The sequence below is a fragment of the Lithobates pipiens genome, unplaced genomic scaffold (genome assembly GCF_037356315.1).
Source record: "Lithobates pipiens isolate NorthernLeopardFrog02 unplaced genomic scaffold, aLitPip1_a1.2 Scaffold_3, whole genome shotgun sequence".
NCBI classification, from domain to species: Eukaryota; Metazoa; Chordata; class Amphibia; order Anura; family Ranidae; genus Lithobates; species Lithobates pipiens.
Genome location: NW_027507790.1, coordinates 29,483,969 through 29,497,840, shown reverse-complemented (window position 1 = coordinate 29,497,840; position 13,872 = coordinate 29,483,969).

Sequence of the window (13,872 nt, the reverse complement as noted above, 5' to 3'; positions counted from 1 at the left end):
TTGAAACCAGCGTGGAGGTAGTGAGTCTGGGATGAGTTGTTGCTCTGATATCTACCTATTTACATGCAGTGTACACGATGATTTTAAATGTGAGTGGTTTACTTGGATTTGAATACATTTTCTATGGGATTAATGCACTATTGGATGCTTTTTTGTTTTCTCTTGCACACTTGCGATGAGATGGGACCTGCTGATTGTGGAGTGATACTATCGGGTGGATATTGACCTAAAAGCTTATTTGCTTTTTCATGAGAGTGAAAGGCAATTCAATCTGGTGAGTGCATTTCCATAGGGGAGACAGCTCTATTTAATCGCACCGGTAGTGGATATAAGGTATATTATTCCTAGTCTACTCACATAGAGAGTTGACTGTTAATCACAAACATTCCTGACTTGAATCACTTTGAAGATTTATTTTTGATTTATACATCATTATTTTTTACAGTTGTATGGTCTTATTTGTATGATTTTTACATTTCTGACATTTGATTATATCACATGCAGAAAAATGATTGTCCACTGCATAGTAGCAGTGGTTGTGCCACTGCAGGATTTCGGTGTATTTGGCTTGAGAAAGAAACATTGAAAAGACAATATTGCTTCTGAACTATATTATCTGTGAAAGTAGCCAGTTCCACTCAACCTTGGATTTTGAATCTAATTCACCAATAATAAGATGTATGCATAATGGTGTGGAAAGGGTATATGAAGTGGATGTTGCATCCGTGACCGATTCATCCCGATGTGCCCCAGTTGTCTGACCTCATTTCAGTACATGCTCCAGAAATCTGGTTCGTTGTCAGTCGCATATATGGTGCGACTGATCCATATCTCTGTCATGGGAATCAAGTATCATTCATTTCACTCCCATGTATCGCACCCTATATTGAATCCAGTCGCATCCAAGATGCACCAATTCGTTCCAGAGTGTCTAGTCGGCCTTATCCAGTACCTGTTCCAGAGCTCAGTTCATTGTCAGTCGCGGTCGCGGCTCGACCGATTCGTGCCTCTTTCAGGACAGAAGATTTCACTAATTTCGCTGTTACGATCTGCGATGCACCAATTCGTTCTGGTGTGCACCACTGTTTTCTGTTGCCTCATTTCAATACATGCTCCAGAGTCCGGTTCGCTGTCAAGTGCAGCTGCGGTCATGCCTCTGTCATGGCAGATGTTTTATTCATTTCACGATTAAGGCAAACATTTTGTTCATTTCATTCATTTCATTATCGACAAACGGCAACCTGTTGTTAAAGTTGCTATACAAGTCACTTCTTCAAGTTAGGTAAGCAAGCCCTTCACGAGTTGTTACTTTTCATTTTCCTCCAGGTCAGTTGGGTTCAGTAGGTCCACCCTGCACCAGGTTGGACGATATTCCCCCAGGTAAAAACAAAACAAAAAAACAAAACACAAGAGCACCAACTAGGTACGTATGCCTTTAGGGGGTTGAAGCAAACTTGAAATTCATGTCACCCTCAATAGGTTGCGGTCTACCAAGACTCGATTCTGAGGACAGGACATCATACCTAGGGTATAGAACACCAGAACCATGTCCCAGGCCGGCAGCGAAGACCTCACGGCCCCTCTGTCCCCTTCTCCGGTCTCAGAGAGCAACAGTGTTCAGTCCCTCAGGATATGGACCATCCCCAAACTGATGGCAGAACTCAGGCGCAGAGCTGTGTCCTTTCCTGCTACAGCTAGGAAGGCTGAGCTCTTCAAGCTACTCTTCTCTCCACCAGTCACAGCAGGGCCCAGCAACCAACATGCGTCCCTCCAGTCCATATCTTCTGCCATTGCACAGCTCCACACCATGGTGTTATCACTGACCGCATCAGTCTCAGATGTCCAAACCAGAGTGGCACTCTTGGAGACTCACCTGGCCCATTCCTGCAGGTACCATAGGGTGGAGCCCCATTGTATATCCATCCCATTTGGTTCCAGCCAGCATCAGGAAGGACATCCTGGATGGCAGGGACATCAACCTTGCCTCTCCCCTCATTTTGGTTCACGATTTGGTGGAGAATAAAGCCTACACCTGGCCTGTCAGTGGTCCTTAAAGCCAAAGACCACAGACTCAACTGGAAATTGTCCATCCCAGAGTTCACATTGGCCTTCGGCATTCTGAGGGATGTCCTGTGTCCTGTGTCCCAGCAGAAGGGAAGAGCTGGACTTATACCTCCATACTGTAGTAGACTTGGACTACAAGTATGGAGGATTTTCCTTTTATGACTATCACCGTTCCTTTTCCGCCAAGGCAGCAACCAGGCTCACACAATTCCAGACAACCATGAATTGGTGCCTTTTGGACACAGAGCTGTTCTGTCGCAACTTTTCTGGCTTACGCTTACCACTGTGCGCCATTTGCCAATCCTTCACCCACACTGCCACCTGGTGCGCCAATGCGACAGTCAGTCGCCCCTTCGAGTTTCCCTCCACCTCCGGTGCAGTCCAGGGCCAGCAAGCCCCCGTACACACGCCCCAGGTAGACAAATTCGGATGCCCAGTCTGGACCATGGGAGGAGCAGACATTTGTAACAATTTCAATTATGGCTCCTGCAACTTCAGCCAGTGCCGTCTGCTCCACATATGCACATTATGCCAGAGGGCACATACAAGGTTCTTGTGTGAGGTCAAACAACAGAAGAAGACATGACTAAGCTGAGTTAATGTCATATGGCTTGGGCTCTACCTCACCTCACACCCCACTCCCTCCCTGGCCACCTACCTTATCCAAGGATTCACAAAAGGGTTTCACACTGGCCTCATTACCCTGCCTCACACTACTCACGAATGTAGGAATCTCCACTCAGCGGCCACTGACAAGCAGGCCATAGACGAGCTTCTACAACTTCTATTATGAATAGACTTCATAATAGGCCCTTTCACTCAGCCCCCTTTCAATACCTGGAGAGTCAGCCCTATTGGGATTATCAAGGGCAAGTTCTCTAATGAACTGCATCTGGTGTACAATCTGTCTGTGGCTCATTCTTCCCAAATTCCCAGTCTCAATTCCCTTATCCCCTCCGAAGAGTTCTCCCTTAAATATGCCTCCGTGGACATGGCAATTCAAGCAATCATAAAAGCGGGTACAGGTACCTGGCTCTCCAAAGCCGAAATCTCTGATGCCTTCAAGCTACTGCCTAGCCACCTGTCCCTTTGGTGCTGGCATGGCCTCAAGTGGAAGGAGGCATACTATTTCACCACCAAGTTGACTTTCGGTTCGAAGAGTAGCCCCTGGCTCTTTGACACTTTTGCGCAGTCTCTCACCTGGATTTTATTGCACAAAGCCCAGTGTCAAGAGGTCATCCATTACCTGGATGACTTCTTACTAATAGAACCGCCAAGCATGAACCCAGAAGACCTCGACAAACTAAGCGTTGTATTCAAGAATCTCAATGTTCCCATCGCAGGACATAAATTCGACAGTCCAGCACACACCATCACCTTTCTCGGAGTCAACCTAGACACCTGCTCTATGCAGGCCAGCCTCCCCCTCGACAAATTGACCCACATTAGGGCGGTCCTCCGAAACTTCACTCGCACTAGGGGGTGTACCAAGAAGCAGCTGCAGTCTCTCTTAGGGATGCTTAATTTTGCCATTCGCATCATCCCACAGGGTCACTCCTTTGTGTCCCATCTGCTGGTATTCCTTTTACAAACACAGGATCCCGATCAGGTCCTCAGTCTGGACACCACAGCAGTAGAGGATCTTTCTATGTGGGAGGAGTTCCTCTCGACCTGGAATGGCATATCCCTATATATACCCACAATACTGTCCCTGTCGCCCCAGGTAGTGACAGATGCTGCAGTGTACACAAAGGCTTCGCTGCAATTTTTGGCCATCGCTGGTTTTCAGGACCCTGGCCTTCTCTGATACTCTAAATTCCTGGCTTCTCCCGAACTTCCTCCCTCTTTGAGCTCTATCTGATAGTGGCAGCCGCACAGCTCTAGAGTCATTGCTGGACAAGACAAACTGTGGCCTTCTCCACTGACAATCAGGCCACGGCAGAGATTATTAACAAAGGCAGGTCCAAGTCCCTCTCAGTCATGTCCTTCCTGCATAGGTTGGTACAACTGTCTTTATAATATCAGTTCAATATTTACTCATTTACTCATTTACTCATTTGTTCCGGGCAAGCGCAACCTCACAGCAGACGCGCTTTCACATTTTAATTACACCTCCTTTTTCGAGCAGGTGCCCAGAGCCGATCCAGTTTCAGCCACTATCCCTGCTTGGTCTCAGCTGACCCAGGATTAGCACAACATCAGCTCGTCAACTGCTCACTCTCCCGCAACACCCTCAAAGCCCCCCAAAGGTCCCCCCAAAAATCCATACCAGATCCCAGATCTGAGCAAGCCACATTCCCTCAAGATGGGGAGGGTGCTTTGGGGTAGCCCCCAAAGCACCGTGTCCCATGTTGATGGGGACAAAGACCACTGGGCAAGGGTTGTGGGGGGTCTTCAGGTCTTCGGGTGGGGGGGCTTATCAGAATCTGGAAGCCCCCTTTAACAAGGGGACACTCAGATCCCGGCCTCCTCCCTGTGTGAAATGGTAACGGGGTACAAATGGTAAAAATGACATGACACGGCTTGGGACAAGTCCTTTATAAAAAAATCAAAAAATCAAAATGTCCCACAAAGTCTTCTTCTTCTTCTCTTGCTGTGCTGATGGACCAAAAAAAAAAAAACGCGACCAACCCCCCTCCTTGGGAAGCTCCCGCTGTATGACGCATCTTCGCTTTGACAGTTCTTTTATAACTAAGGGTGGGGCCACACCGTGATTTTACCCTGCCCTGACACACGGGGACTTCCCAATGGCTTCCCCGGGCATCAGAGGGGGGTGGGGCCACCCGTTTATGTAACCGGGTTGCCCCACCCCCCTCTGACTTCTATAAGGTGCATGCCTTTGCTGCGGGAGATCCAAGAGAATAATCCTGATGATTTCAGGGATTATCTCCGGATGACGGACCCCATCTTTCCATGTCTGTTGGCTTTGCTGTCCCCTTATATTATCAAGCAGGACACCTGCATGTGGAAAGCCATTACTTCTGAGCAGATGCTCGTCGCCACCTTGCGGTACCTGGCAATGGGGAGAAGTCTGCAGGACATCAAGTTCTCGACAGGCATCTCCCCCTAGGCTCTGGGAATCATTATTTCAGAGTCCTGTTCTGCCATCATTCAAGTCATGCAGAAGGACTATATTAAGGTAAGTTTTCTCCTTTAACATCACATTATATGTATTTAATGTTTGCTAATGTATAATGTATTGTATTTCTTTCATCATTCCCTAATTACCATGATTGTAATATGCTGTGAATGTCCTCTTCATCCTCATGCATGCTGGAATCTTTTAAAGTTCCTTTTTTGTTTTTAATTTTTTTGGGGGCCAAAACTCATTTGGAACCCTCCCTCCCCCAACCGCTACCAATCCTCTATCTGCTGCCTTTGCCAAACCCATATACACTATACCTACATCTTTTGTGGTCAGATTTATGGATGAATTCACCAAAGCATGTAGTGCAAGGGCCTGCCTGAATATTTTCAAATTGTACTGTTTAAAGTTTTGTTCTCCTATTATCTTGATAGGTAATTGCAGAATGTAAAAATGTGCTTCAATTTGTACAGTGTGTAGACATATATTGGTATTATCACACTTCTTACCTTTCCAATAGTGTAAGTAAGTAGGGGCTGGCCAAAGTAAAACACATTATGTATTCAGCTCTCAATGAAGTGGAGAGGGTTACCTGTCCAAAACATCCCCCCACCATAACATTTTTACAATGGCCCATCAGAGTGGGTGAGGAATCTGATAAGAGGACCTTATACTTTTGTCTTTAAATACTGTACTCATTTCAATAAATGTTATACTTATGTTAGCCAAGAATTTTTGTGTCTAATGTGTCTTTCTATTTGACCCAACAGCTTTTTAGGATGTGGATGGAACCATTCGGTTAGCTGGTCCAGCACAGATGTTAAGTAATAGTCTTCAAAGTCTTTGGTCCCTGGACCTCCTGCTGATTTGTGTTTTATGAGTTTGGAGTGTGCACATCTAGGCATGGAGCCCGTCCAGATACATTTGTTAAATATGGTTTGGAGAGATTTGAAGAAGGATCTGGGTATGGGGATTGGTAATGTCCTGAATAGGTAAAGCATTTGCGACAGGTAAATCATTTTAAATGCTGAGAGCCCCCCTCACCATGATAGTTTGTGTTTTGTTATGGATTAGGTGTCCGCGTTCAGTTTGGTAAGGAGTGGTTTAAAGTTAACTGAGAAGAGGCTTTTAACAGATCTCGTTAAATGAACTCCGTGGTATGAAATGCTTTTATCAGGCCAAGCAAAGGGATACTGTAACTGTAATGCCGCGTACAGACGATCAGAATTTCCGACGCAAAATGTTCGATGTGAGCGTGTTGTTGGAAATTCTGACTATGTGTATGCTCCATCGGACATTTGATGTCGGAATTTCTGACAACTGTCAAATTTTCCAACAGAAAACGTTGTTGTCGGAAATTCCGAGTGTGTGTACACAAGTTCAAGGCACAAAATTCCACGCATGTTCAGAATCAAGTACGAAGCACTTGGTTTGAGATAGCACATTCATCACACTGCAAATTTTTAAATCATTCAGTGCAGCACATTATCTTCTTCTTTATAATGCTAGAATAATGAAGTTGTATTAAAGTCCCATAGACATTAATAGGGTTTCCAAGTTCACACGAAGTATGCTATATAGAGTTTAGCAGCTCCGTCGAATCTTCTTTATACATTCGACAGACACCATAAGCCTTCAAAGACAGATTCGACCGTAATTCATGTGGATTTTTGGACGAATGCAATTTTTGAATGAAAAACGAAATAAATAAAAACTAATTTTGGGAATAACTAAATAAATTTATTTTTCGGACGAAAACGAAATTCTGAAACAAAATATTTCACTCTGCACATGTCTAATCTCTGGATGGGCAATCAATGGGAAGCACGTCCACATTGTCCCACTCTCAACACGGGGTCATACTATTATAATTATAAGGGGTTTAATAGTATTCTACAGACGGCTCCGGAGTGGCAGCTTGGGCTTGCCTCCTGCAGAAGACAATGTGGCTGGTCTTCCTTTTGTGCTCGACACTGATGAAGTATTTAAGCTGGGAGACCATCTGATGCTGTCGTTCCCCATGAGGACCCTCACCCTGGACCAGAGGGTTTTTAACTACCGGCTGGCCCTTTAGGTCTGGTATGGATATTAACCACTTACAGACCGGACCATTTTGCTGGCTTAAGACCAGGCCACTTTTTGTGATTCGGCACTGTGTCGCTTTAACTGACAATTGCGCGGTCATGCGATGTGGCTCCCAAACAAAATTGACGTCTTTTTTTCCCCACAAATAGAGCTTTCTTTTGGTGGTATTTGTTCACCCCTGCGTTTTTTATTTTTTGTGCTATAAACAAAAATAGAGCGACATCATTATTTTTTACTTTTTTATATAGTAAATATCCCCCAAAAATATAAAAAAAAATTTCCCTCAATTTAGGCTGATGCGTATTCTTCTACATATTTTTGGTAAAAAAAAAAATCGCAATAAGTGATTATTGATTGGTGTGCGCAAAAGTTATAGCGTTTACAAAATAGGGGATAGTTTTATGGCATTTTTATTAATAATTTTTTTTTACTAGTAATGGTGGCGATCAGCAATTTTTATTGTGACTGCGACATTAGGGCGGACACATCGGACATTTTTGACACATTTTTGGGACCATTGTCATTTATACAGCAATCACTGCTATACAAATGCAGTGATTCCTGTGTAAATGACACTGGCAGTGAAGGGGTTAACCAGGGAGTGGCAGTGTAGGGGTTAAGTGTTCCTAGGGGCATGTTACTAACTGTGGGGGGCTGGGCTTTGTTTTAGTGAAGACTGATCTCTGCTCCAATCACATGGAGCAGAGATCAGCGTCACTTGTTGCTAGGCAGAACGGGGAGATGCTGTTTACAGCGGCATCTCCTCGTTCAGCCGCCCCGTGAGACGATCGCGGATATCCCCGCGGCGATCGAGTCCGCAGGACCCACGACCGGACTGATCCCAATCCCAATTAAAACTTTCCACCATTTATCTCCAGATTAAGGATGAGCCGAACATCCCCCGGTTCGGTTTGCACCAGAACCTGTGAACAGACCTAAACTTTGTGTGAACTTTAGAACCCTTTTAAAGTCTATGAGACTCGAACGTTCAAAATCTAAAGTGCTAATTTTAAAGGCTAATATGCAAGTTACTGTCCTAAAAAGTGTTTGGGGACCTGGGTCCTGCCAGTCCACGGGACCCGCGACCGGACTCATGGGGGTCCTGACCAGCATACAAGTGCGCCGCCGGTGGTGCGCTTGCGATGGCAGGGCGGCATTTAAAATTGGATGTACCTATATTCCAATATGCCTGCCCATGCCATTCTTCCAACGTACATCAGCGTGCGCCGGTCGGGAAGTGGTTAAGGGGAACCCCGCATCAAATGTAAAAAAAAAATTGACGTGGGCCCCCCCTAAAAATCCATACCAGACCCTTTATCTGAGCCTCCAACCTGGCAAGCCGCAGGAAAAGAGGGGGGGATGAGAGAGTGCCCCTCCCTCCTGAACTGTACCAGGCCACATGCCCTCAACATTGGGAGGATGCTTTGGGGTCCCCCCCAAAGCACCATATCCTTATGTTGATGGGGACAAGGGCCTCATCCCCACAACCCTGACCGGTGGTTGTTGGGGTCTGTGGGCGAGGGGCTTATCAGAATCTGGAAGCCTCCTTTAACAAGGGGACCCCCAGATCCCGTCCCCTTTGAAATGGTAAGGGGGTACAAAAGTACCCCTACCATTTCACAAAGAAAGTGTAAAAAATAGTTAAATAAGACAAACACACTTTTGAAAAAGTCCTTTAATAAAAAAAAAAGAAAAAAAAAAAAAGATTCCAGCGGTGGTAATCCACTCTTACTATCCAGCGACGGATGATCATCTCTCCGGGGTCCAGCGATGGCTGATCTGATCCAGCGACAGGTGATCTCTCCCTCCAGTCAAGCGCAGCGCAGTCCATTCATGCATTCTCTGTCTCCACTGTCGGAGACACTGCGGGATCCCGGCGGCCTGACATTTCTTATATAAGGAGGGCGGGCCACCCATCACCTGACCCGCCCCCTCTGACGCAAGTGGGGAAGCCGGGCTTCCCCAATGATGTGTGGGTGACCCCGCCCCCTCTGATGTAACGGAAACCTGCATTACATCAGGGGTGGTGGGGTCACCCATACGTCATTGGGGAAGCACGGCTTTCCCACTTGCATCAGAGGGGGCGGTGTCAGGTGACGGGTGGCCCCGCCCTCCTAATATAAGAAACGTCAGGCCGCCGGGATCCCGCAGTGTCTCCGACAGTGGAGACAGAGGAAGGATGGACTTAGCTGCACTGGACGGAGAGATCACCCGTCGCTGGATCAGATCAGCCATCACTGGACCCCGGAGAGATGAACATCCGTCGCATCCAAGAGTGGATTACCACCTCTGGAATCTTTTTTTATTTTTTTTATTTTTAATAAAGGACTTTTTCAAAAGTGTGTTTGTCTTATTTAACAATTTTTTACACTTTGTGTGCATTTGTACCCCCTTACCATTTCAAACAGGGGGGGCCTGGGATATGGGGGTCCCCTTGTTAAAGGGGGCTTCCAGATTCTGATAAGCCCCCCGTCCGCATACCCCCACAAAGGGCAGGGTTGTGGGGATGAGGCCCTTGTCCCCATCAACAAGGGGACATGGTGCTTTGGGGGGACCCAGGAGGGGGGGCGCTCTCTCATCGCCCCCTCTTTTCCTGCGGCCTGCCAGGTTGGGTGCTCAGATAAAGGGTCTAGTATGGATTTTTAGGGGGACCCCCACGTCAATTTTTTTTAAAATTTGTCACGGGGTTCCCCTTAATATCCATACCAGACCTGAAGGGCCTGGTAATTGAATTTGGGGGAACCGCACGCTTTTATTTTTTTTATCAATGACTTTCAATGAGTGTTCTCTGTATTGCGGGAGCCGACAATTCATTATAGCCGCAAATGATTTTAAATGACTTTTTTTCCTGCAGAAATTACACTTTGTGCAGGGACAGTTCTAAGCACGGGAAACATGCGCCCCTTTACAGGCATACTATAGACATCCCCAGGTACGAAATTTAAAGGTATATTACACTTTTATTGTTTCACTTTAATCATTATTAAAATCACTGCTCCCGAAAAAAAGGTCAGTTTTTAAAACTTTTTTGCATTGATACATGTCCCCTGGGGCAGGACCTAGGTCCCCAAACACTTTGTAGGACAGTAACTTGCATATTAGCCTTTCAAATTAGCACATTTGATTTCTCCCATAGACTTGTACAGGGTGTTCCAAGGCTTTTTCGAATTTGCCGCGAACACCCCAAATTGTTCACTGTTCGCCGAACAGGCAATGTTCGAGTCGAACATAAGTTCAACTCGAACTCGAAGCTCATCCCTACTCCAGATTAGTCCCTATCCCAATGGGCTCAAAAGGGCATTAAATATATTCAAAACCTACTCCAAGGATCCCAACTGAAAACCTTTGCCCTCCTACAACGTGAATTTAACTTACCTTCTACAGATCTTTTCACATATACCCGAGTGAAGCATTGCCTTAACGCAATCTTCCAACATCTTTATAACATACACCCAAAAGTATGGGAATTCCTAACAACCCCAGCCTCCAAAACAAAAGCGATATCCCTGTTTTACAATATCCTCCACCAAAAACTCCAATTCACAAAATCCTCCCCACCCAACCACTGGGAAAAAAAACCTGGGGTAAACGTACACTGAACACCAATTGACAACAAACAATACAAACAATATATAAAGCAACAAAATACTCTGCTCTATGGGAACTCACCCAAAAATTGTGCCTCCAATGGTACCTACCAAGCCTACCAAACTAGCATCATTTAACCAAAACAGCCCAGACACGTGCTATAGCTGCAACTTAGCTAAAGGAGACTTAATGCACATCCTTTGGTCATATAACTATAAAAAAAAATGCTAAAAAAATTATCTTTCAAGTCATATCAGACATCACAAAACACCCTATACCTCCACTACCTGATCTGGCATTATTGAACCTCAACATAGTATCCATCCCCCAACCCTTTAGACGTGTTACAACACATATCCTTTTGGCTGCTAGACTGAGCCTAACAAGACTTTGGAAATCTGACAGGGCACCATCCATTGAGCACATGCTTGACATGGTAAACCTTCACTACAGTTATGAAACAATGATGGCCTCCAGTGGAGGTCTACTTGCTAAATCGCAAAAAGTTTGGCAACCGTGGTCACAATGGTCTGGAGCAGCAACGTTTTTATAACAAAATATGATTTACCGGGGGCATTGTCTGCCAGCGGAACGGATGGCTGCACATTAACACAGCTCCTCTCTACCATGGGCCACCGAAGCTAGTTACAGTGACAGGAAGCCTCATTTTTCACCACCACCAGCATCCCCCACTGTGGGCACACTCCTGGATGCCAGCCAGGCAAAAGAAATGATGGTAAAAATGACAGATGTTGGGCCGCGGCAACAACCAAGATGGCGCCGGCGGGCATTAGGGACATACACGCAGCGCCCGGCCACGCCACGGCGCCACCTACAATGTGAATCCCGGTCGCAGACACAGGCAGGACCAGGGGATCTTCTCATCACCACCCTCATCAAGCCCAGCAAATAGCAAGCAGAAGAAAAATCTGCCACAGGAGGAAGGCTTGGAGGCAAGCGACTCAGGTTCCTCCCTGGATGACACCAAGGAATTATAGGACTCCATATCAGACTTCCCTACTGCCAACCAACCAGTCCTATACACCACTTTAAAAGACATGCTAGTCTCTGCACTCCACGCTGCATGCAGACATTTTGGCTTTGACACAGCAATTTAAAACAGAGGTGTCTGCAGTGACTAAAAGAGTTTCCCATATTGAATCAAAGATGGGGCAGTTCACAGCTACCGTTAATAACTTAGTAGACGCTCATAATGACCGTGATGAAGATCTCCTGCAAATCAAAACAATTTAAGAAGAAATAATGTTAAAATTAGAGGGATCCCTTAATCTGTGAAACCCCCTGATCTGAAAGCATATTTTACTAATGTCATGAAAGCAACTCTCCCTGAGGCCCTATTAGAAGACCTTTTAATAGATCATATACACAGGCTGCCAAGGCCCAAGCATATACCCAATCACCTGCCCAGAGATATGACCACCAGAATTCACTTTTACCACATCAAAGATCAATTCATGTCGGCCAGTAGGCACTGCAAGGAATTACCAGAGGAAATGCAGGAATTGTCTTTTTTTGCTGACTTGTCAGCATTTACTATGCAACAACATAGGCAATTGGCTACGATTACCAAGCTGTTGAACAACCACAGCATCACCTACAGATAGCTGTACCCCGCAAAGCTGCTCAATACTAGACAAGGCACCACTCATGTGATCACCTTTATCTACTCGCGACAATTCAGATTCAGAAACAGGCTAACACATCCTTTTACTGGAAATACAACTCATACTCTGATGGCCCTGGGGACTACTACACTGTTAATTATCCCCTTAAAGTTTAGTGGCAACTCCTCACAGATTCTATACAGAATCGTCTATTTTTACCTTATTGGTACTTGTGTTCTTTTTTTTTCTCTTATTGTTTGTTTAGTCATGATTAACGACTACTTATTTTTTTGTATAAGGTTTCCTGTTAGAAACCCCCACCCCTGAGTGCTGGAGAGCCTGCCTAGAATCACAACTAGCCTTTACTAACTGCCACTCTACCAGGGACACAACCAGAGACAGGTAACTACTTTATATAGTTTAATACAACAAAAGCATCGTGATTGACAGAGCCTGGAAGGAAAATACAATGTCTTTCACAATTTCTTTGCTTAATGTGAAGGGTCTGAACAGCCCTCACAAAAGGCAGATGGCTTGGAGGGAGGCAATTAATCTTAAAAGTGATATTGTATGTTTCCAAGAAACACACTTTGTTTCCCACAAGCATCCATCTTTCCAACACCACAATTTCCCTCACGTTCTCCTAGCCAATGGAACTTCTAAAAAATGCGGAGTGGCAATAGCCATCAAAAATTCAGTCCAAATCAAGCAACTGGACACGTATATGGATGGCATGGGAAGGTATATCTTACTGATCTGTGACATTAACAACATTAGATACACCATAGTTAATTTATACCTCCCTAACGTGAGGCAAGTGTCTGCTCTACACAGGATTTGGAAAAAAGTTTTAACTATGAAACAAGGGCATGTGATCTTATGCGGAGATTTGGCTATTCCAAACAAGGATCTGGACCTCTCTAGAACTACACGTCATCAGCATCGGAGAGAGACATTAGCCCAATTCATCTCAACCACAGGGTTATTTGACATTTGGAGGTGCCAACACTCATCCAAGAAAGACTTTACCTTTTTCTCCAATGTACACCATACTTATTCCTGTATTGACTTATTTCTGGTCAATAAATTTTTGTTACAAAAGGTAACTAAGTCAAATATTCACTGTATCATGTGGTCTGATCACGCCACAATTTATATTAGTGTGGGGACATTCGTACCGAAACCAGGGCTAATAGATGGCACAATGACATATACACGATTTTTCAACCCGATAACGTCAAACTGATTCTCAAAGATCTTAAAGAATTTTTTGACATTAACACCACTTTGATCGATGATCCATTCACCAACTGAGTACTAGGTATAAAAAACAGCGGACAGAGCGGCTCAATGACCTGCTACATACCATACAACAACTAGAGAAACTTAACAAACACAATACTACTCCAAAGACCCGAGATCAAT